We start from the raw sequence: 24,319 nt of genomic DNA on the forward strand, positions 1-24,319 counted from the left end.
ACTCCTGAGTTCAGGCAATCTGCCCGCCTTGGCCTCCCAGAGTGTTAGGATTACAGGCGTGAGCCATTGTGCCTGGTCTGTTGTTACTGTTTTTCAACTGTCTTGATCTAGAGCAGTTTCTTACCTGTTCTTTCTTTTGTGATGTTGATATTTTTGAGGAAAATGGACCAGTGATTTCAGAGAATTTACCCTCAATGTGCATGTGGTGTTTCCTCAGATACAGGTTATCTCAGGCAGGAATGATGCTGTTTTGAATTTTAATGAAGTCTAGTTATGAAAAGTTTCTTTTATGGATTTTGTATTTGTTACCAAATTTGAGAACTCTTTCTAGTGTCCTGGTTCTTTTGAATGGAGAATGGCATTTGGAAACCTAGGTCTGAATATTAGTTGTGCATGGTACTGTTAATGTGTGGACGCCTCTAGGCTCTCAGTGGACAGAGTTAGAGAATAATGTGCATGTCTCGAGCCTCCTATTTCCTCAGCTTTTCAGGTTTCGGGATACATTAGGTAGTTTCCTTGGCATCTCCAACTGTAGACACTTACTCTGTGGCTTCCTTCAGTCTCCTGAGCCTGCCACCACTATGCCATCTTCTATCCATTGTCTAAAAACTTCTTTGTCCATCACTGTCTTGTATCTTGTTTTATTATTTTTTAACTACTGATTTTAGGTGGTTTTATCTTCAGTGCAGTTTTATGAGAGAACAGAGGTAAATGTATGGATTATTTAATATGTTGAGTGTTTACTTGCTGAAGCTTTAATACTTCTCTTTCAAACCAATTTTTGCCTTTTATTATTTTTTGCAGTCATCCTTAATGCCTTGTTTGCCTGCTCTGGTCCTGATTGGGTTGTTCTGTGGCCTATAATCTTCCACGATTCTCCCTTTTATGGAATGAAGACAAATTTATTGAACTATTCAGATAATCTTGATAGTCTAGCCCTAGTTTATCTTTCCAATTTCCTTTTCTGCAGTTCTGCCATCTTCCTTCCACTCCAGAGCTTACGTTTTCCCACTCGTGTTAGGCCCTTCTTCAGTTTTCCTTGCAGCCTTCCTTTGAAGCACACTGCTTCTCTGATAACATTTTCTGTATGGCACAGAGCCTGTGCCAGGGCATGTAGTAGTTGTTCAGTGCATTAAACAAACATGCAGATCCTCTAAATTAATAAAGCCATCCAAACTTGTTTGTTGCCTGTTATCATTTTTCAAATACTGTCATAAATGATGTCATTTAACCCTCAAAGCAACTCTGTAAGCTATTATCCATCTTTCATAAATGATGTTGAGTAAATTGCCCAAGGTTACATAGTTATAGTTGTTAACAATGAATTTAACAAATGTTTGTGTGCCTGTATGTGACAGGCCCTGTGGTAGGTTGTAGAGACAGTTGGGGAGTAAAGCTGACAAACATACCCCTAATGGAGGCAATGTTAAAATGCTCAACCACAGTGAGGTTGGTTTTGGGGAAAGTCTTCTATAACCTGACGTACGCATCTCAGATGTCATCTCCTTTAGTCTCTTTCCTGACTCCTAGAAGGAGACGGGAGAGGTGGAAAGAATAGCTTCTTCATCTTTTGTTCTCATTAGTTCCTTCCGTTCTTATTGCATTATTATGTGTAACATTTATAAAATTATTATTTGTATTTGTATTTGGAGCATATCTTGGTCTATTTGTACTGTTCTAGCAAAATACCTTGGACTGAGTAATTTATAAATAATAGAACATCATTTTTCACAGTTCTGGAGGCTGAAAAGCCCAGTATCAAGGCAATATACTAGATAAAAACCCTGAATATGTACTCTGTGAAATAAGTGACATGAACCTCCTCCTGGGTTACATGTTACAGTTCATCTGTTCTTGTAACCATGAACAAGTTCATGGTTCACCTGTGGTTGTCCTTGGTACAAGCGGAAGAAGAGAGAGATCTCAGATTCCCTGGAGCCGCATCCCCGCCCCCGAACAGATCTCTCCCTTCTTTATGCCCTGGATGTGATAATGTTTCATCCATTTAAATAGTTCTCTTCTTGATTCCGACTTGAGGGATGGGCATCCTGTAATTAGGTTTGGGTGTGACAGTGGAAGTTTGTCAGAAACATTTTGGCTCACGGGCCAAATACATTGGAGTCCCCCGGAAAGCTTACTAAGAAATGTAGAGTTTTGGGTTTAACCGCAGGTTAACTGTATCTAAATATCTTAGAAGAGAATTGGGTGTTAGAGAGTTTGAAGATCACATTTTTAGGCCCTATGTTTATTTGTGAGGATGACATCACTCTCCAAGGGTATCGGAATTGTTACGGGGTATATATTTAGGGCAGCTTGAATGAATACTCCTACTTCTCACCCCATTGTTCTTTGGAGGGGGATGGAAAATCTTAGATACTATGGTTTGTGGCCCTCCAAAAGTTAACCTTACCTGACAAAACCTTATTCCTTAATGTTTAATTTCCCTTGTTAAGGAAAAATTTAATTTACTGAATTAAATTTAAATTAAATTCCTCTCCTGGGGATGGGATACTCAAAAAAAGGTTGAGAAACATAATTCTGTAAGAATGACTCTGGCATGGTACCTGCCCTGCAGTGTCTGTGCTCCCTCTCCCATCCTAGGAAACCTTAGAATGTGATTTTAGCTATATTGTTTTAATAGTAAGATTTTACTTATGTTTAATGAATTAAAAAGAACAACATTCTAGATGGGTGAAAAGATTTACTCTGTGGAATTTTGCATCCAAGTCAATTGGTTTTTATCCTCGTGAATAAAGCCCTGTTAGGATTTTATTCATGGACACTGTTTTGGGATTTGGAAACCTTTTGTCTTCATAATGGTGCTGTATACTGAAAATCTTCGTTTTCTACCTTGTTGACATAGGACAAGCCAGGAATCTTTTATATGCCACGGGAAACACAGGAGGTATTTTCTCAGGGACATGTTCTGAAGTCATTCCTGTCTTTTCCTCCTGGGAGTGACTCCTGGCCCCATATGTCTGTTTTCTGTGTAGGGCAGGCCAGTAGGTGGAAGACAGGGCCCCTGCACCCTTGTCCTCTAGGAAGAAGAAGGGGTGTAGAAGGCATGTTTTTATCTGGGTTTATTGGTTTGTGGCTTTGGGCTGGATATAAATGAAAATGCCTCTTTTTTTTTTTTTTTCTTTTTTAGCTTAGGGGTGGAGTGCAATAGTGGGAGAAATGGAATAGGGGTTTCTAATATGTTACCTTCTTTAAAGAAAATTTTCAAATTTTGAGTTATTTTTATGTCCTTTAAGGTAATGTTAACTTCTTTGTATTTGTTTGTTTTCTGTGTAATTTGTTCAGGCTCAGGTGAGTTAAAGGCATAGTATAGCCAGAAAACCAAAGGCCTCTGGAAATCTCCAGTCACCTGAAAGTACATTGCTTGGCAATTGACAGATGCTGGAGTAGATTATTTTTTGAGTCAGTGAATGAAATTGATCCATGGTTTTTTTTTTTTTTTTTTTTTTTTTTTTTTTTTTTTTTTTTTTTTTTTTTTTTTTTGTTTTTTGATTTTAGAATCTAGTCTGTAGCATAATATTGAAGGAAAAGTGAACTGGGAAGTTAAGAGACCTGGCGTCCACTGTTCTTACTACCTAATATGTTTTAAAATTTCCATAGACTTAACTTTTGTTGTTTATAAATTTGAAGAATTGGTAGATGATCCCTTCACGGTCCAGAATTTTATCATCAAATATCGTGAACACATTAGAATGTCCTCAACTGATGTAGTTGTGAGAAGGAATTAGTTCCACTTGTCATGTAGAGAATAGTGAATTAGGATAAACAGTTGAGCCACTGTAACAGTTCAGCAATTTGATGGCTCTAAGAGCATCGAGTTGTCTTGAGGTGAGTGCCCAGGTTTTGACGGTGACTGCCTCATATGGTCATTTGGAGTCACGTTTTTTCCTATCTTGTTCTTCCACTGTACCCTAGGGTATAGCCCTCATCTGTGTTGTTGCTGCACTAGCTCAGAAGGTGCAGAGACAGAGTAGAAATGCTCACTCAGTGTCCTAAGGCCCAGGAGTGGTCCTTGTTTTCACATTCTTTCCATGGGAACTTAGCCACATGGCCATACCCAGCCACAAGGGATCCTGGGAGATGTAACCTAGCTGGGCCGTCACGTGCTGGGCTGCTGTTGCCGTGGAAGATGAGGACTGGAGTGTCTGCCACAACTAGTATATATGAAGCAATTTAATTTTCTTAGTATATTTCTGGGGGGACCCTCTTTCCTTATTTTTATTTAATAAATAATTATGTAACTAATACAAAAAGGAAATTATTTTGGTAAGTTATGGATAAAAATGTGAAGGGTAGTATATTGAAAGACAAGTTTTGAAATTAATTAAAAACTGAAAACTAACCACTCCTGATTATGCCTTTGGTGGCGAAGAGTAGTTAGAACTTCGCTACACTCTGGTTTCTTAGGAGTGCTTAAGCACACATTTAGTCACAAGTGACATCTCACTTTTCCAGAGCAGGAACCCATAGTGTTTTCAGTAAACTAGTCCAATAAAAGGAAGCTGCTGCTTAAATATCGCCAGGCCTCTTGGGCTCTAAATTCTTATTCTAAATACCCATATTTGACCACGTTTCAGGATTGCCTGGGGTCCTTATTCAAAATATAGTTTCAGGCCTTACCCTCTGGAGATTCTGATGGTTATGTTTCTGAGTCTGAATTTTTAACAAGCCCCTCAGGGTGATTGTGTTGCAGCTGTCAGTGGTATGGGATCCAGTACCTTCGCTGTCTGTGCCTCAATTGCCTTACATACGAAAGTGCATAATTAATACCTGTCTGGCTTCTGTACTTCACAGGATTCAGAGACCATGAAATGAGTTGTATTTCATAAATTTAAAAGTGCCGTAAAAGAGTGGGCACAATGACTCATGCCTGTAGTCTCAGCAAACTTTGGGAGGCTGAGGCAGGAAGATTGCTTGAAGTTTGAGAGCAGCCTGGGAACATAGCAAGACCTCATCTCTTAACACACACGCACGCGCACACACACACACACACAGAGACATACACACGTTTACTAGGACCATAGCAAGACCTCATCTCTTAAAAAACACGCATGCGCATTTATTAGGACCTTGTAGGCAAATAAAATGATAGAGAAACTTGCATTAAGTGAAGGATGTGTCCCATTCCCTGAAGTCAAGGTTATGCAGACCATGGGTTGGATACTCCCTACAAAGTCACTTTAATCAATCCCAATAGTCTTGTGAGTAGAGAGAGGCAGAGCCCTTTAGTGGAAAGAGCATGGGATTTTTAAAACTTAGAAGTGGTTGGTAATGGTGGGGTCAAATCTGGGGTGTGTGAGCATATTCAAATAAGTGGATTTTCCTTTTTTATGAGATCCATCGGACTTTTTCTCCTTTTTCAGCACATTTGGTTTGTCTTGGTTTTGACAAGAGTGTGGTTGCTGCTACCCCATTATGAAATTGGGGATAGAGGTCCGTGGGTTCATTGTCAAGCTGGAGGATGCAGGCAGGGAAGGAGTGTGGGAACCCTGCAGAGTTTGTGGTAGCGAATCTTTACAGGAAATACAAAGGTTGATTTATTTGACAAAGATTGTACCAGATGTTAGGGGTAAAGTAGTGAAAAAAAGAGAAATACAGTTTGGACTTTAATGTCAAGGACAGTCTTGTGGCATTTTAACATTTACTGTTCTTAATAGAATATGTGAGAACTTTCTTGACAAGTACCGTTCAGGATTGGGTAGCTCAGTGTTGGGTTTCACTGCCATGAGAGGTGTGGAGATTTTACATTACGTATCTTGTATTGGTTTTGTCTTTCTAAAGCTTGAAGGTAGCCATGAAAAAGCAGTAAGATTGCATATCATTCCAAATGAGATGTTGATGTAGATTAAGCACAGTTTTCATCTAAGAATGCAAATTATCTAAGAAAAGAAATGCAGGTTGGAGCATTTTTCATGGATGATGTTTGTGGAATGTGTATGTTTTAAGAAGATTTGGAAAACTTTTTTGCCTCCTTGTATTAGTTCCCTGTAACCAATCAGAAATTTAGTGACTTAGAACAACAGAAATTTATTCTCTTACAGTTCTGGAGGCCAGAAGTCCAATATTGGAATCATTGAGACTAAATCAAGGTGTTGGCAGGGCCAGAGCTGTGCCTCTTTAGGAGGCCTTAGGAGAGAGCCACATGCTAGTGGCCACCAGTACTTGTTGATTTGTGGATGCCAGCATTACTTGACTTGTGGCCACATCACCCCAATATCTCCCTGGATGATCATGTTGTCTTTCTGTGTCAGATTGCCCCTCTGCCTCTCTCTTATGAAACTTGTGATGGCATTTAGGGCCCACCTTGATGATGATAGGTTATAATTGGAGTATATTTTTCTTACTGTGCTATATTAGGCAGTTAATTTTGGACTGGTCTAATACAACTCACTGTGAATAAAATATGAGCATATATGGTGTTTTTAAAAAAAGATGTTCCCACTTAGGTGCCAATGGAAGGTTTTTATAGTCACAAGCCAATTATGAACATACGTGTGTGTGTAATAATTTTAATATTTGATTTTTTTCTTGAATCTGCATGATTTTTACCATTTACAAAGTAGATACTTTTTGTTTCCCTGCACCCTAAGATACATATTTTGAAGTTTTTTAGATAGTCCTTTTACTTCTAGTTCTTTTTTTTCCCTTTTTCCTGAGGCAGAGTTTTGTTCTTGTTGCCCAAGCTGGAGTGCAGTGGCATGATCTTGGCTCACTGCAGCCTCTGCCTCCTGGGTTCAAGCCATTCTTCTGTCTCACCCTCCCCAGTAGCTGGGATTACAGGTGTGTACCACCATGCCGAGCTGATTTTTGTATTATTGGTAGAGGTGGGCTTTCACCATGTTGGCCAGGCTGGTCTCAAACTCCTGACCTCAGTTGATCCACCTGTCTTGGCCTCCCAAAGTGCTGGGATTACAAACGTGAGCCACCACGCCTGCTGTTTCTAGTTCTTTTGGTGTGAAATTTGGTTTCTCTTTTGTAATGAAATGTTTTTTGTGGCTTTTGTGATTGCTGTGTATAAGCTGTTCTTCACATGAACTTTGTGGAAGATGTTCTGCATTTTGAGGGATATACGCATTACACATTTTCAAATATTTAGAGTCAATATTGTTCCAACTCCTGCTTCACATGGACACTTTTCACTTCCCACTTCCTGTTCCCCAGTTGCCAAATGTAATAGCCATAAAAAACATCAGATTGATTTATCTGCCATTCCTTTGTGCAGTTGCTGCCATGTTTTTACTCCTACTTACAGTATACGTTATATACAATTTTATTATTTTTGCTTTAAGCAGTATTTTAAACAACTCAATTATTTTTATTTAAAACTCAGTTTTTAAATATAAATATCAGAAGGGAAAATTATTTATGAAGACTTAGTTTCCATTTGGTAACAGTTTTCTGTCTTAATAGTCTTCAGCATTTCTTGTGCAGGTCTGCTGGCAAGGACTTCTCTTACTTTTTTTTTCCTTCTTAAAAATTTTAATCTCTAAATGTCTATATTTTAGTCTTGAGTTTGAAGGTTATTTTCACTGGATATAGAATTCTAGATTGATACTTCTTGTCTTTCAGCACTTTAATGGTGTTGTTCCATTGTCTTCTAGCTTCCATTGTTTGTGATGAGATGTAAGCAGTCATTACTATGCTTATTCCCTGGTTATACCAGTCTTTTCTTCTTCTGGCTGCTTTCAAGATTTTTCTCTTTCTCTGGTTTAAGCTGTTTTACTGTGCTGTGCCTGGGTATGGTTATCATTTGAAAGATTTTAAGCTACAGTTTCTTCAGATATTTGTCCCTTTTTTTTTTTCTGTGACTTTATGTGTGTTATAAAACTTGATACTGTTCCACAGGTTACTAAGGATCTATTCAGTTTTCTTTGGTCTTTTTTCTCCCTCTTCTTTAGATTGGACAATTTCTTTTTTATTTTTTATTTTTTTTATTTTAGACAGAGTCTCACTCTATTGCCCAGGCTGGAGTGCAGTGGTGCCATCTCAGCTCACAGTAACCTCCACCTCCCAGGTTCAAGCAATTCTCCTGCTTCAGGTTCCCAAGTGACTGGGATTAACAGATGTGTACCACCATGCCTGACCAATTTTTGTATTTCACCGTGTTGGCCGGGCTAATCTTGAACTTCGAGCTCAGGTGATCTGCCCCCCTTCGCCTTCCAAAAATGCTGGAATTGCAAGTGTGAGCCACTGTGCCTGGCCTGGAATAGAAAATTTCTGTTGATCTGTCTTCCAGGTTTGCTGATTTTTTTTTTTTTTTCTACCATCGTCTATATGCTGTTAAATTCATCTAGTAAACTTTTCCCTTTGGTTATTATGTTACTCAGAGTTTTCTTTTTGTTCTTTTTTTTTTTTTTTTTTTTATTTTTTTTTTTTTTTTTTTTTTTTTTTTTTTTATTTTTTTTTTACTTTTCTTCTGAGATCCATTCCCTGTCTGTTCACACCTTAAAGACCATGTGTTCCTTTAAGGTTTTGAGCATAATTCCGATTCTTTGATTGTATAAAATAGCTGCTTTAAAATTTTTGCTGCTAAATTTAACATCTGTCCTAACAAGGGGTTGGTGTTTTATTTACTCCTTTCCCTGCCTCATTTGATCACATTTTTCTGTTTGTTTGCCTACGAATTGCTTTTGTATTAAAAAGCAACAACAAAGTCTTGTTCTGTCACCCAGACTAGAGTGCAGTGGCGTTGTCATGGCTCACTGCTATTTATGCTGCTGGGTTTAAGTGATCCTCCTGCCTCAGCCTCCTGAATAACTGGGACTACAGGTGTACACCACTGTGCTCACCTAGTTTAAAAAAATAGTGTCTCTCTCTCTCTCTCTCTCTCTCTCTCTCTCTCTCTCTCTCTCTCTCTCTCTCTCTCTGTACAGATGGGGTCTTGCTGTGTTCACCAGGCTGGTGTTGAACCCCTTGCCTCAAACCAGCCTCCTGCCTCTCAAACCATGCCTAGCATGCTTGCCTCCTAATTTTTGATGAATACTTTCTTTTTCCTCCTAAGAAGGTTGATTTTTGTTCTAGAGTCTGTTTGGTCATCTTGAACTTGTGGAGGCTTGGTTTTATACTTTATTAAGGCAAAATTTATTTACCTTAGGTAACTGCAAGGTGATTCTTTACCTTCTCTTATATGGTGGGTCATGACTTGGATTTTGTTTTAGACATTATTAGGACTGACGTGGAGTAGGCTGTATGGTAGAGTGTGCTTCTTAGTCTTGAAGGAGGAAGGGAATGTTGAGGTGTATAATTAGGGTTCTCCAGCGACAGAGAACCAATAGGAGACACACACACACACACACACACACACACACACACACACGTACGTGTGTGTGTGTGTGTATATCCATAAGTAAATATATAAGTTGATTTGTTGTAAGGAATTGACTCACGTGATTGTGGAGGCTGAGCAGTCATAAGATGCACAAACCCAGAATAATGCTTGACCAAATGTGTGTAGGTACCCTGTGACCCAGACAGATTGACACGTAAAATTAACTGTCACAGAGTGTTAATGAGATTTCTTCTGTGTGGCTGTGCAGGGACCCTAGATTTTCCAGACCTGCTCATTGTCTATCATTTTGGTTCTGCTCTCAGCCTCTTAAGTAATCATTCTGTGGCTCATGTGGTTTCACCTGGCCTATGTGCATTTGGTCCTCATGGCTCCCCTACATCCAGACTTCTGGAGATCCCCTTCTGTGCAGCTCCCTTCTCTCTGGCACACAGCTTTAGCTGCTTGAACTCTTAAACTTACCTTCACATCTCAGCATGCTTGCCATGCTTTGCTGAGACTCCAGTTCCCTTCACCATGTTGGGAAATAGTTCCCAGACCAGCAGAACACTCATGACCCTGCAGGGATCACAGCCTTGGGCTGCCGTTTGTTGATGGTCAGGAAGCAGTTGTCTCAAATATTTTCTTCAGTTTTGTGGTTGTTTAAACTGGGGATGTCAGTACCAGTTATTTTCTTGTACAGAAGCAAGATGTGTGAGGATTACTGTTTAATACCTGTTGGGCTTCTATGCAGGTGCTTGGAGAAATATAAAGATTAATACAGTTAGTGTCCTGTTGAGCATGGCTGGGGTGGGATTGTGAAGTGGAATGTATGGATTTAGAATGGTTATTTTTGACCTTTCTCAAATCTAAATGTCTCTCTCTTTTAGCAATCTGTACTTTCCCTCATAACTTTAGCATGGTGTGGTGTGTGTGCGTAGTCATTCATTAGTGAGATTTTTGTCTGTTTCCTACACTGTACTGTGAGGTCCATGAAGTGGAGGCACAGTGACAGCAAGCCTCACCCTACATCTCCAGTGCTGGACATCATCCAGTGTCATGGCATCGTTATTGGTGTGTGTTCAGTTATGTAAACTTGTTTCTCAGTTGTATCAATAGACATAAGTAAGTTCTCATTGTTGAAGTTATTGAAGTGTACCCGTATGTATGTATGATGATTCCTCTTTTTTTAAGGATTATATATATATATATATATATATGTATTTATTTCCTAAAAATTCCAGAGGATGTCCCAGTATTAGCCATTTCTTATCCCTTCTGTGGCCACATGAAGTTATAATTATTCAGTACAGCACATGAGGTATTTGAAATGCCTCAAATGTCAGAGAACACTAACTTATCTCTGGCATACCATACTTTGTAAGGCAGAAGTATTTTCTGTATTGGTTACTGCAGAGTGTTGACTGATTAAGTTTTAGTTAACCAGAAGCATACATTCCATAGCTATTCCAGCTCACTGAGGTTTATGTCCATAAGGACGTTACCAGAGATAGAAAAATTTCCCTTTTCTTCAGCTAGAGACCCCAGCCACCAACACACCATTACTACCTTCTTAATATAAAGTGATGAGACAGGTTGCAGTAGCTCAAGCCTGTAATGCAATCACTTTGGGAGGCTGACGCAGGCAGATCACTTGAGATCTGGAGTTCAAGACCAGCCTGGTGAACATGGTGAAACCTATCTCTACTAAAAATACAAAAACTAGCTGGGTGTGGTGGTGCATGCCTATAATCCCAGCTACTTGGGTGGCTGAGGCATGGGGATTGCTCAAACCTGGGAGGCAGACATTACAGTGAGCTAAAATCATGCCACTGCACTCCAGCTTGGGCTACAGAGCAAGGTTCTGTCTCAGAAAACAACATATATGTGTGTGTGTGTGTGTGTATATATATATATATATATGTATATATATATATATGTATATGTATATATATATATATGTATATATATATATAAAATATTACTTTAGTAGTGATTTTTACTAATGAAAATTTTAATATTCTAATTACCAGTATTTAGAAAAATTGTTTTTGAGTTGATATTTGAAAGAATTTTGATTTTAAAAAAAAAAAATAATCATCTACTACTACTTGATATAACTTTCTTCTCTACTGCTACCCCTTTGCCTCTCCAGGCCCATTGCCTTGACTAGTAAAGGTTTGCTGTTTTTTTTTTCTTATTGACGTTTCCCTGTCCATCTCCATTTATATATAAGTGCTCATATTCTTGTTATACTTACACATATATATTTACACATATAGGTTGAGTATCCTGTATTCAAAGTGCTTGGGAGTAGAACTGTTTTGAATTTTGAAATATTTGCATATATATAGTGAGATATGTTGGGGATGGGACCCAAGACTAAACATGAATTTCATTTATGTTTTATATACTGTATACACACAGACTGAAGGTAATTTTATACAATATTTTCAGTAATTTTGTGCACACTAAAGTTTTTGCTGAGCTGTGGCTCTAACCCATCATATGAGGTCAGGTGTGGAATTTTTCACCGGTGGCATCATATCTGTGCTCAATAGATTTACAGTTTTGGATCATTGGATTATAGATGCTCAGCCTGTACTTCTCTGTTACAGAGTAGTTTGAAGGCTTAACTAAAATGACAATTGATTATTATTTTATCTTTGTCTTTGGTTTTATGATCAAACCTTAAAAACAAAATATAACTTCTCTAGACTTCACTTTCCACATTTGGTAAAGGACTGATTTGAATTAAATGAAATTGAAGACATCTTAGCTCTAAATATAACATTATTGTGTGTTAAATTGTATAATTCATATCTTAGGTATCATGAAAAATGTGTTATATTGTTAAAAAGTGTGAAGATAAAAGTCAGTTATGACTTCGGGTAGCAAGAAGAAATTTTGGGGGAAGTTGCTGAAGTGTACAGTTTTTCTCCCTCAGATGGTGGGAATGTCAGCTGATCAGACTGGTAGTGCAGTCTATCTATTGCCCAGGTTGGCACTAGGAAATTTGAGCTGTATTGATCCCTCGAAACTGGCTGATGACATCTGAAAGGGAGTTTTACCCCGGCTCCGTGAAGTTTCAGATTTCAGCTGTACATTTGTGTTAACACAACGAATGCTTCAAAAAAGGTTATAGAAATCAAAGCTTACATAGGCAAATCTTTGTTAGTGACTTATTTAAAAACATTTCATGAATAATAGTTTCCCAAGCTATTTTAACCCTTTTCCCTTTCCCCAAAGAGAAACAAACAACAGAACCCCACATATTTTGCTCAGTCATGGCATGCTTGTAAGCTCTCTTGTTACAAAGTGTCACTGATTCTTTAAATTTCTTTTAGTTAGCTTCTTTTGTCCGGTAGCTCACTTATTTTGTAGTTGGAAGATGATTGGACTTCTGACTCTTTTCTCACATACTCCTGTTTTAATTTTTTGAAAAACTTTAAATTGCAAGAAACTTCAAGCATATACAGAAGTGGAAAGAATACTATAATGAGCTCTCATGTCCCTATCCTCTTGGCTTCAGCAGTTCTCAGTGTTTTGCCCATCAGACTTTCTAACACTTTTAGTGTAAGTAATGCCACATTTAAAAATACTCCTTTTAGAAAAGACACTTAGCATGTAAAAGGAAATAAATAAACCAGAACTGTTCCCTGGATTTATCTGATTAAACTTAGAGAGTTGATAATTTTATAAACTATTTCTTAGCACATAGAACAGTCATTCTCTGTAGCAAAAACACTAGCTTTTGTGCTCTTTGCGTTGGGTTCAGTTATAGAACTAAACCACAGCAAACCCATTGGTTGTACTATTTGGTTGCAGGTATCACTTAACTGTGCTTACTTATCTCATCTTCAGTATTTACAAATTTTAACTCAAATTTGTTTCAGTTTCAACCCAAAGTAGACGTTTTAGGAGATGAGTTGGTTTGATGCTAATGAGTTTCTTTTACTCCCTTATTGACAGTCCGTGGTAGTTGAGACTCTTAGCCTTCTGGAGGGTGAGGTGAACAGGGCTTTTTCCACATGCATACAGTTACCTGTGGTTCAGGGCAGATTGGGATAGGGTGGTAATGGTGGCATAAATATGCTGTGCCAGGGTCATGTCTATAGGTGTGTGGTGGCAACTTCTGGGGGAGACAGCACTGGAATTGGGTTTGGATGTGCCATTTATGGGCAGAGGCGAATAAAGAAGACCCATGGAGTAGCCTTAGCAAAAGAGTTGTATTTGGGTAGTTAGGACTTTGTCTATTGTGACTAGAGTGTAGATGTGTACTAGGAGATAGAATGAAAAGGTTGGGGTCATAGTAATTTACAATTTAACAGTAAAAAGAAGCAACAGTGCATTGATCACTTGCTGTGCAGTGTTTTAAATGCTTTACAGGTGCCACGTCTTTGATAATACAGCAGTTCTATGGGTGCAATAAATGATGGAGCCAGGAGTTCAGCTGGGGCAGCCTGGCTCCTAAGGTGCCTTAGGGCCTTGAATGCCAGGTTAAGCGATGCTAAGCACTTTTTTGGGTCTTATTTTTGTATGGTGGTACCTAGCAGGATATTAACTGATTGTTAAAAGCAAAGATATTTGTCCATTGTCATGAACTTTTTAACCTCTGTTGGAGTTTAAAAAATTGGAAGTACTTAGTGGTTACTCAGTGTGGCCCATAGTTAGAGTCCATGATGAAGGGACTTTTAAATTTTTAATGTTAAGATGAAAACTGAATTTCTTGGACCATTTTTTTCCTTGTAAAAGATGTTTATATTTATAAAAACTGTGATACATTAAGCAGTATAAAAAGATCAGCAATTACTCAGAGGATTATTAGCCAAAGTCATTCATTATGAATAATCTTGAATGTTTTCTTCGAGCATTTTCTATGTATTTTACTCTTCTAAAACTGTGCTTTGGGAAAGGCTTCCTAATATAATGGTATGACTTTCTCATGTAGTGAAGCTTTCAGAAGAATTCAAGTGATCACACAATATCTGTTACCTTTTCTTTGTGTTGAACATTGTTATTATTTATAATATTTTAATAAACTTTTATATATACGTTTTGTATTTTCTGTTATGAAATGGATTTCTAAAAGTGGAGGTTGAACATGAAGCAAAATGCTCTACAAAAGGAACATGAATCTGGACTTAAAGACTTATTTTGAAGAGTATAGGAGCAATCACATTTGCCAGGACTCATGTTTAAATAGACTGTGTACAGATGTGGAGATCATAAATTGAGAAAGCATGAGATTTGAGCAAGAACAATTTACGGAGGTTTGTTAATAAGATTTGAGAAGAGAAATGGAAAGTCTTGATGTTCGGTTGGAGAAGAAGCTGAGGAATAAGTCTTTCTGCATATGAAAGGTGTTTTGTAGGGTGTCAAGTGTTTTGTAGACTGTATAGGTATTTTCTGTTTCTTCAGAATGTAGCAAAAAACAGTGTGAACTTAAATTGGTATAGAGGAATTTAGGAGATAATTTGTGACTAGGGATTGGAAGCTCTTGAAATAGTTTATCATGACAATTCTTCTTTGAAATGGGTAAATTTTCACTATATTTAGGATTTTATTCTGCGTAAGGAGAGGAGTGGTTAATATGGTGTCTTACAGATATTTTTAGACCATTTAGTCCCAAGATTTATTTATTTATTTAGAGACAGTCTCACTTTGTCACCTAGGCTAAAGTGCAGTGGAATGATCATAGGTCACTACGGCCTCAGATTCCAGGGCTTAAGCAGTCCTTCTACCTTAGCCTCCCCAATAACTGGGATTACTGGTAAGTGCCACCATGCTTGACCTATTTTGATGTTAATTCCAGTTTTCTCACCTATATTGTGTGTCTCTTGGACTTACACAGATAGAAGACAGTTGACCGCACACTGTGGCTCACACCTGTAATCTCAGCACTCTGGGAGGGAAGGTGCGGTGGAAGGATCACTTAAGGCCAAGAGTTTGAGACCAACCTGGCTACGATCACAGTGAAACTCTGTCTCTACTAAAAGTAGAAAAAATTATCTGGGCGTGGTGGTGCCCTCCTGTAGTAATCCCAGCTACTCGGGAGGCTGAGGCAAGAGAATTGCTTGAACCTGGGAGGCGGAGGTTTTTTAGCGAGCCGAGATTTCATCACTGTACTCCAGCCTGGGTGACAGAGTGAGACTGTCTTTAAAAAAAAAAAAAAAAAAAACCCAGACGTGGTAGCTCACACCTGTAATTCCAGCACTTTGGGAGGCTGAGATGGGTGGAACACGAGATCAGGAGTTCGAGACCAGCCTGGCCAACATGGTGAAACCCTGTGTCTACTAAAAATGCAAAAATTAGCCAGGCATGGTGGTGGGCGCCTATAATCCCAGCTACTCAGGAGATCGAGGCAGGAGAATCGCTTGAACCCAGGAGGCGGATGTTGCAGTGAGCTTGAGATCACACCATTGCACTCCAGTCTGGGTGACGTAGTGTGACACTGTTCCCCCACCACCCAAAAAAGACAGTTACACTGTGAAGATTTGTAGTTTTGACTGAAAGGACGAACCAAAGCAATAAAACAAACAAAACTCCACTTATAATACAGGTAGAGTAATAGCATGCTCATGTATATTGATTTGGCAAGTCTGTGAATCAGGTCCCAAAAATTGTATATTCAGTTTAGTGAGGCCAATGGAATTTTTGAAGTATAGATGTAGAAATGTTGGCATTAACAAATGTCGTATGTATTAGGATTATGACAGTGTGACTACTGACGTGGTAGTGTGTCAGTCCTTTTTATAGAATGTCCATTGGTTGAGAAAATTCCAGAATAGCAATTTTAAGGTTTAAGGTTTGTATTTCATCACAAAATAAACATTCATTTTATAAAATTTAGAAAATACAGATAAGAATGACAATTCCCTGCAGTTTTTCTCTTCTGAGATAACTACTGTTTACATTTTGTATATAATCCACCATTTATTTCCCTGCACATAACTACTTTTTCTCTTTTTGAAAAACAAATATATGTAATCTGCATATTGCTTTACAACACACTTTTTCTACATAAAGCAGTATTTTCATTGTTGTTATTCTGCTATGCCAATCTGTTTGTTGAACATCTACTGTGATACAGAGACAGGAGATCTAGTGATAATTTCCCCCAAGTAGTAGATAATGCCACTGGAGTGAGTATATAACATAAATAATTAACAGAATATAGCAGGAATATATGCAAGTTAAGAGGAGAGGCTACAGTAACATTCAGTGGGATGAAGGCAAATTGAGGTAATCTTGAAGATGGATGGGCAAGAAGGGGGCAAATTTTAGGTAGGAGAAATAAGCACTAATGCAGAAGGGGCTTAAATGTATTTTATGGAGTGTCACATTGAACTGAGTTCAGGGGAGTAAGATAAGACCATATGTTTCTAAATTATAGAGGGGTTAAATCCAGCTTGAAAGTCCTATGTCTCAGAACAGGATGTGTAGCAGTTTAACGTACAATGAATTAGGGCAGGGGATAGGGATTTTTAAGCACAGTAGTTCCCAAACTTGGCTGGGTCCGGGATTCATTTGTAACATCTTGTTAAAACAAAACACATATTCTTAGGTCCTTGTCCAGGCTTCCTGAATCAGGATTTTTGGGAGTAGAGTCTAATCTAGGGAATCTCCCCTAGCGTTTCTGACATAACCATCAGGTGTAGCAGATACTTAATTCCAGGAGGCATTTGGTGGAATACTTAACGGTGAATTAAGGACTTGGATCAAGTGACTAAAGTGAGCATGGAGAAGAATGGAAAGGCATGAGGGACTTTGAAAATGGATAGGATTTAGTAAACCATTTAGAATAGATAAAGTCAGCAGCTTGTAATGAAATTACTGAAAGAATGGTGGTGCAGGGAATAGAGATGGGACGTTCGATTGGAGAACGTGTTGGGCAGGAAGGTGATGAGGACTTGTAGGCACAGAGAGTGGAGGCAGGGATATGGCACTGTAGGCAGCCACCCAGCAGCTTGTTAGACTGGATGTTGAGTGAGAAGTTAGAGCAGAGAAGAGAGTTTGAAGTATTAGTTCGGAGTAAACATTTGAAAATATTTCTTTTGCAGAAAGATGTATAGAGAAATGAGTGGAGTGGCCAGGAGATAGAACCAGAGGTTACATCTGAGGTTAGAGCTAAATGTGAAAGAGACATTGGATTATTTGCAAGATAACTAGTGTTGTAAAATACAAGAACATAAATTTTAAGAATTTTTAAGCGGGGGCGGGGGGCAGCATTTCTCTGTAAACTCCACAAAAATGTGGGAGGGAAAGTAAATAAAACTGAACTCATTTTACTACTTTTAGCAATAGACTCATTGGAAGAAAACGTAAGCTGTAATGACAGAGTGTGTTTTTGATTATCTTCTGTGCCTTGTTATTTTTCTGTATTTCTGAGATGCAAGGATAATTAAAAGCAATGGTTTATAAAATGATATATAATTACATACATATAAAAGTACATATAACCAACTAAGTATATGTATGCATGCACTTGTGCAAATCAATTACATATTAACATTTTATATATACATTATATATGTGTGTACATATTGTATTACAGAACATCCTGTATAGAAAAGTTGGTACTGTCGGAAAGGAGAGAGAGCAAGGGGTTTTCCAGTACATTTCTTATAAGCTAGTTATGAGAAGGGCTTACAGGCTACTGATTCCACATATTCTTTTTAAATGTCTTCTGTCTGATAGATACTGCTTGGTTTAGGGAAAGCATACATAAATGAGATTACCCTAGATGTTCAGGTTAGTGAGGGAAACCTTACAATAGATAACACAAAGTGCTAGATCTCAACTTTGATTCCCAGAGCACCTAGAGGGTCATTGGGCCACCCCTTTAAAGTTCCTCTTAAGATCTAGAATTGATTTGAATAATAGACAGTTTGAGCACATTATGTGTAGGTGACATAAAAGAACATCCTTAAGCAAGCATGTCAGTTAAAGAGATTTGTCTTCATGGCTCTTGGCATTTTCTTCATACCACTTTGCTCTTAGAGTTCCAGTTAGCAGAGGGAAGAAGCAAGCTCTAAGGTTAAAATTCATGCTACTGAAAATTAGAAACAAGCCACATACCCCCAATAGGTGTTTGCTTAAAATGCATTTACATTTTTGTGATGGAGTACTGTGCACCTGCTAAAATGATGATACAAATATAAATTGTTGATATAAAGATAATTTTTTTTTTTTTTTTAAAAGAGCAGAGATTCCAACACCAAACTTCAGGTGGTGGAATTTTATTAGGTTGGTGCAAAGGTAATACGGTTTTTGCCCTTGGAATATTGGGCTGTTGGTGATACCCGTTAACCAAGACTAAGAATACAAAAAAGGAGAAGAGGATTTTTTCACCTGTCTTCCCCGCTCTTTCCTCCCTTTTTGAGCAGGGGAAATGGTAGATTCAGTTTAATATGGTGAAAAGCAGTGACTTTGTAGTCAATGTGCTTGGATTTGAATTATCTCTATGTTATTAGTTGTGTGTGACTTGGGATGGCTTCACTTCACCTCTCTGTGCCTTAGTTTTCTCAGCTGGACAATGGAAATGATAGTGGTACTTACTTTATGTAATTATTTATGGGGTTTAGTGGTTTAGAGTATTTATACCAGTGCCCATTAAAGGTAAGTCATGCCGTGCAGTGAAGGATAACTGACTTTCAGGCTCAGTTCATTGAGGTCTTCTGGGCCTGGAACTTTTATAAGCCCACCTTATAAAAGTTGACTTAATTTGACATACTGCGTACTAAAGTAGTTCTTAACGTGTAGGCTTTTAACTAACTGTCTTAGAAATGAGTCTTTGGAGCTTAGGTCTGCATATGATAGGGGTATTTTCTACTGTTTACTGGATAGAGCAGTCACTTTCTAGTAGTGGGAGTTAGGTTCCCGAAAAGCTGTGTGGTCTGACAATTCATGTTTGAGGAACTCAAAACTCAAGAGAATACATAAATAGTTGATAGACTTGAAGGTCATATAAACCTGTGCAAGTCATTGTAAATGTTTTCACGTTGTGAAGGTAGACAAAGGACAGCAAGCACAATAGAATATCAGTGGTAGTTTACATATTTTGAATTAGTGACAGGGTACCTGCACTATTACTTTACACTTACTGATGATAGTAAAACTTCCATAAACTTCTGTTTCTCCCCTTCAGTTTTAAAAATGATTTGTTAGTGTTATATGTATTGTTTCAGGTAATGTGCATATGAGGCATTTTTCTCCCGTTTTCCTCTATTTGTTGGTGTGTCCAAATACTTGGTGCCTAATTTTGTCTATTAAGCCCAGATGTGGTCCCAGAGATACTGAGTTGGTTGTTTGAGATAGCAAAAATTTGGGGCCAGACTTATTTAATCTGCTCAGCTTTTAGTTCTTAAACCTTCTTCCTAGTTCTTTTCACATAATTGCCTGAGAAATCACGTTTCTAGCCTCTTTAACACATATTTCAGTTATTTCACTTCTAAAATGCCACAGGAGTAGTAAAATCCAAGACCCATGTTTATATTCCCAAATGTTCTTTTACCTTGACCAAGGTTTTAATGCAAAATTGACTCATCTGCTATTGGTTTTTGCCTTCTTTTCAGCCTGTCTCCTTAAATATATATATATATTTTCTTTTTGTTTTTCAGACAGGGTCTCACTCTGTTGCCCAGGCTGGAACGCAGTGGCATGATCATGGCTCACTGCAGCCTTGACTTCCCAGAATCAGGTGATCCTCCCACCTTAGCCTCCCTAGTAGCTGGGACTACAGGCTGCACCACCACACCCAGCCACGTTTTTTGTTTTTTTGGGTTTGAGATGGGGTTTTGCCTGTTGCCTAGGCTGGTCTCTAACTCCAGGGCTCAAGCAGCCCACCTGCCTCTGCCTCCCAAAGTTCTGGGATTACAGGCATGAGCTGCTGTGCCCAGTCTAAAATTTTTTTGGTAAAGGGAAAATACGGCAACCTGTTATAATATTCCGGAATCAAAAATTTTCTGCTAGATGAGTATTTGGGAAAATGAGTATTCTGTTCTAAATTAAAATGCCTTTTCCAAAGTAATTACTGCTAATGAGCTCTTGTTTTTTCATCTTTAGGATGGTTGATGCAGAGTAGTACGTATAGGGGCTAAAATCAGACTTAGACGCATGTGAGTTCTTGCATCTCTGTAATTTTCTTATAACTATTTCAGTGATCCCTAATGAGTGACATCTTGCCATGGTGAACTTTAATGTGAGACCACAGTTCACAGACTCTGACCTTAGGCCAGTTAATCTTTCTGACCCTCGCTTTCCCTGTTGATGAAGTGGAAGTAACACTACCTACTTGTAGGGCTGTTAGGAAGTCAGATGTGTCAACATCTATAAAGTGTCTTAGCCGAGTGGTTGGCGCACACATAGTAAGTGTTCCACAAATTTCCCTGTAATTTTACTAATCATTTTGGTGCAATATTATAAAGTCTTGTGTTTTTTGCACCCCCCCCCCCTTTTAAACTGTTACTGTTTTCTAGGGTTTTTGAGGGGAGCGATAAATGTTCTGGGTTTTTAGGATTTCAAGTGAAATCAGTTAGCATACAATTGCTTTTTCTCTGTAATGCTGGTTAATCATCTTATTGGAAATAAAAGAGAGTTTTTTCTTGTGTGTTAGGCATCAAGCCCATGATACTTCTATTTTCCTTTTGTTTGACTCCTTTGGGTATTATAATTCTAGAAAATCTATTTCTAAAATTACTATATGGAAAAAGAAGACTTACTTTCTTCTGTCACTTTAATTTGTTAGTGTAAATGAGCAAAAGTTTATAAGGGAGTGTTAGTTAACAGTGTATAAATTTTAGATAATGATGTAAGTTTAATTTATGGAACCTAATTTTAGATCTAGTTTTTCTTGATTTCTATTTTGTAGCTTTTTTGTGGTTGCTTAATTTTAATGGACATCGTCTGAACTATCTGCCTTTTTAGTTTCCAGTGTGCACATATTTTATGTTTTCATATGGGTTAAATTTTTTAAATTATGAAATATGTGAGAATTTATATAACATATAAAATGAAGTAATAAAAAACAACTTAGTATTTTCTCTCAGCCTAAGAAGTGAGACAGTGCTTAACTAGTACTTTCAATGCTCGTTTTATCATACTGATTTTTAAAAAATCTGCTACTTGTAATACTTACCTACTACTTATTTTGAAATTAGATACAATTTTTAGTTTAGTGTCATTATAAAACATTGTCACATTAGAGAACATATTGCATCTGCCATTTAGTTTATTAGTTCCTAAATTAATCTGAACTTGTCTATCATACTAATGCATTCATTTCAGTCACCGTATTAACATTTTGGATCTCTGTTGATTAGTTTTTTAAATTTTTTAAATTATTTTTTTACAAATCGTAGTATATCAGTGCTTTAAATAGGTGACTTGATTCCTCCCCGCACCCCTGCCTATGCCCCACCCCTGCCTGTGGGATGCAGACACCAAGAGACTAAGCCTAGTACCTACCTGTAGAAATTGTCTTGTCCCTGAAGATATGCTGTAGATTAATTTTGTGCAGTGATTTTAAAACAATGCTTTGTAAGTTTAACTTCAAAAAACCATGTAAGCTCAGTTCCTGATTGTTGGTAGACCATCACATTGCCTTTGGCAAACTGAGCTAAAACGTACTGTAAAAGATTTTGAGGATTATGAGAGGTTCCTGTGGTAAAGATAGATGTTTGTCATTAGCATTTGATTGTTACTCTGTAGTTTGTGAATGACTTCATTTGTGGGAGAAATGATGAAAAATATACTCTATTTTCCTCAAAAAAAAAAAAAAAATTGAAATATGTCTAGATGTTTAAACTTCTTTAGGAAGAAAATCATATCTGTAGCTTATCTGCAAGCACATTTGGTGTGTGGATTATCTGTTTATTGTTGTAAAAACTCTGACCTCATACAAATATTTTTGTTTTTGAAAAGTGACCAGCCTGAAGGAAGGATATATGAAATAATCACTAGAGTCTTTATTTAAAATAATCTAAGGTCAAGATTTCTGGAGTTTATTGTTACTTAGCATATGATGGTTTGATTGCTCAATTTTGTAACTCATAAGAGATCTTTTAGCTGGCCTTTCAAATAAGTAATGGTTAATGGATAATGTCTCAAAAAGTGTCAGAAATTTTGATTAATATTTCTTACCTTTAGATGTTTAAAATAGTAATAAAATAATCTGCTAATTGCTAACCATTTTAAATAAAGAATACTGATAACCTTAATTGATTCTGCTTCTTAAAAAGAACTTTTGTGTCAGTAATATCTACTTCTATCAAAATTGGTGAGGTGTAAGTAGCATTGTAACATTTTCTAGGTGAAGAATATGATGTTGGGAGCCTAAAGGATTTGATTATATATATAGTTCATAGCTGGAGATTGAATTTATATTTCTTTTCCTGTACTTCATGTCAGAATTTTAAAGACTACCCATTTTAGGGGAAAGATTATTAGAAAATGATGTCCTTTGAGTAAAGATACTATTGATTCAATTATTATTTTTACAAAGTGAACTATTCTGATGCAGTACTCTAGTGTTCCTTCATCCATCTATGCATATACCCCCCACAATTGGATATCAGCTGGTGGTAGGACTAGTGTTTAATGTAGTACCATACCAGGCATTTGAATTGGAATGGGAGTTCTTCAGGAATAGAATCTGGAATATAGGTAGTGATTTCAGACACAGGCAATTCCTGATTTAAAAATAACTCACATAAACCCCTGTTTCTGAGGTTCTTTTTCAGTGAAGTGTCTACTATTGCTGCTATTTGGAGTACAAAGTTGGAGCTTTTAAAGAACCTGGGAGTTCAAAAGTATAAGGAGAAATAAATGAAAAACAGAAATCTTTTGAGGCTGTAAATATAGATTCAAATCTATATTATTATAACACCACTTGGAATTCTACCAATAAGAGATTTATTTGGGCAAACTAGAATGGTTGTTGGAAATTGCAAATCTTAGTGTTATTTCAGTCCAGTTGGTTTCTTTCTTTCGCTTACCTGAAATGAACTATACTGAGGCAATAGGAGCTTTGTATAGTAATTTAGGAGTGTAAAATAACTTGTGGAAAAGGATTATTAAGCGTTATGATTGGGATGACATCATGTGAAGTTTAGGAATTGGAGGCATTGGGGATCGAGAGGGTGCTAACAAAGGAAAACAGCTTATATTAGAATTTGTCTAGAGAATTGGAGACATTTTGGTATCTCTTCTGGAGCAGCCCTGGTGCCCTTGACCAGGAACATATCTTGGAGTCAGTAGTTTTCATGAGACTGGCATAGGAACATGGCCACCATATGCAACATTGTTTTATTTAGAATATTCCTTGAATTAATTCCACAGTATCAATATAAAAGATAAATTTTTGACTCAACTCCTTTATGTTAGGTTTTAACCTTTACGTGTCTTTACCTCGTCTGTTGTTAGCAGTTGGTAACCTCATTACTTTCATTTTCCTGTAAGTTGTTATGAATTTTTCAGGTCATCCATGAATTATCAGTGTAAGCAATAAGTAGGAAGTCTTTTAAAACAATTGCAGTAAAATAAGAGAAACCACTTGGAGAGCAAGAAGGCTTGTGGACTTAGGGGAGCAGTTGTGAGAAGTGTCTCAGAACTTAATTTATAAATCACATTGGTAGACTGACATGTTGCCTTTCCCTGAAAGTAACTTTGATTACCTCTGCCTTAATAGTAAACTACCATAAAAGTGCATTTGCATTCATCTTGATTTGTGAACTGATGAAAATTACAAACTGTAGGGTTTTTTTCCCCCAGATAAGTTAAATAGTGGAATATTCAGGTTTATTTGATACCTAGAAAAAGGCCTGAAATTTTTGATAGTAGTAGGCACATTTTGAAACTGTTTTTATTTTCTCTGACAATTGAATACATTTTATGTATAATTGATTTTGATTATTGAAGACTAAGGAAAATTGTTTTTAAGTAAGTTTAAATGTTAGAAAACGAATTTTGCACATTTGAAGTCATTTTATCTGTATGTTTTGGGATTGTCGTTATGTTAGATATTCCTCAATTAGG

At 37.3% G+C, this 24,319-nt stretch overlaps 1 protein-coding gene across 5 annotated transcripts in view; it reads left to right on the top strand.

Annotated features, from left to right (window-relative positions):
* The window catches only part of DYRK1A (dual specificity tyrosine phosphorylation regulated kinase 1A), a 139,264-nt gene that overhangs the window by 25,798 nt on the left and 89,147 nt on the right, over positions 1-24,319 (top strand). The window lies entirely within an intron of this gene.

This window comes from Cebus imitator, unplaced genomic scaffold (genome assembly GCF_001604975.1).
Source record: "Cebus imitator isolate Cc_AM_T3 unplaced genomic scaffold, Cebus_imitator-1.0 Scaffold41, whole genome shotgun sequence".
NCBI lineage: Eukaryota > Metazoa > Chordata > Mammalia > Primates > Cebidae > Cebus > Cebus imitator.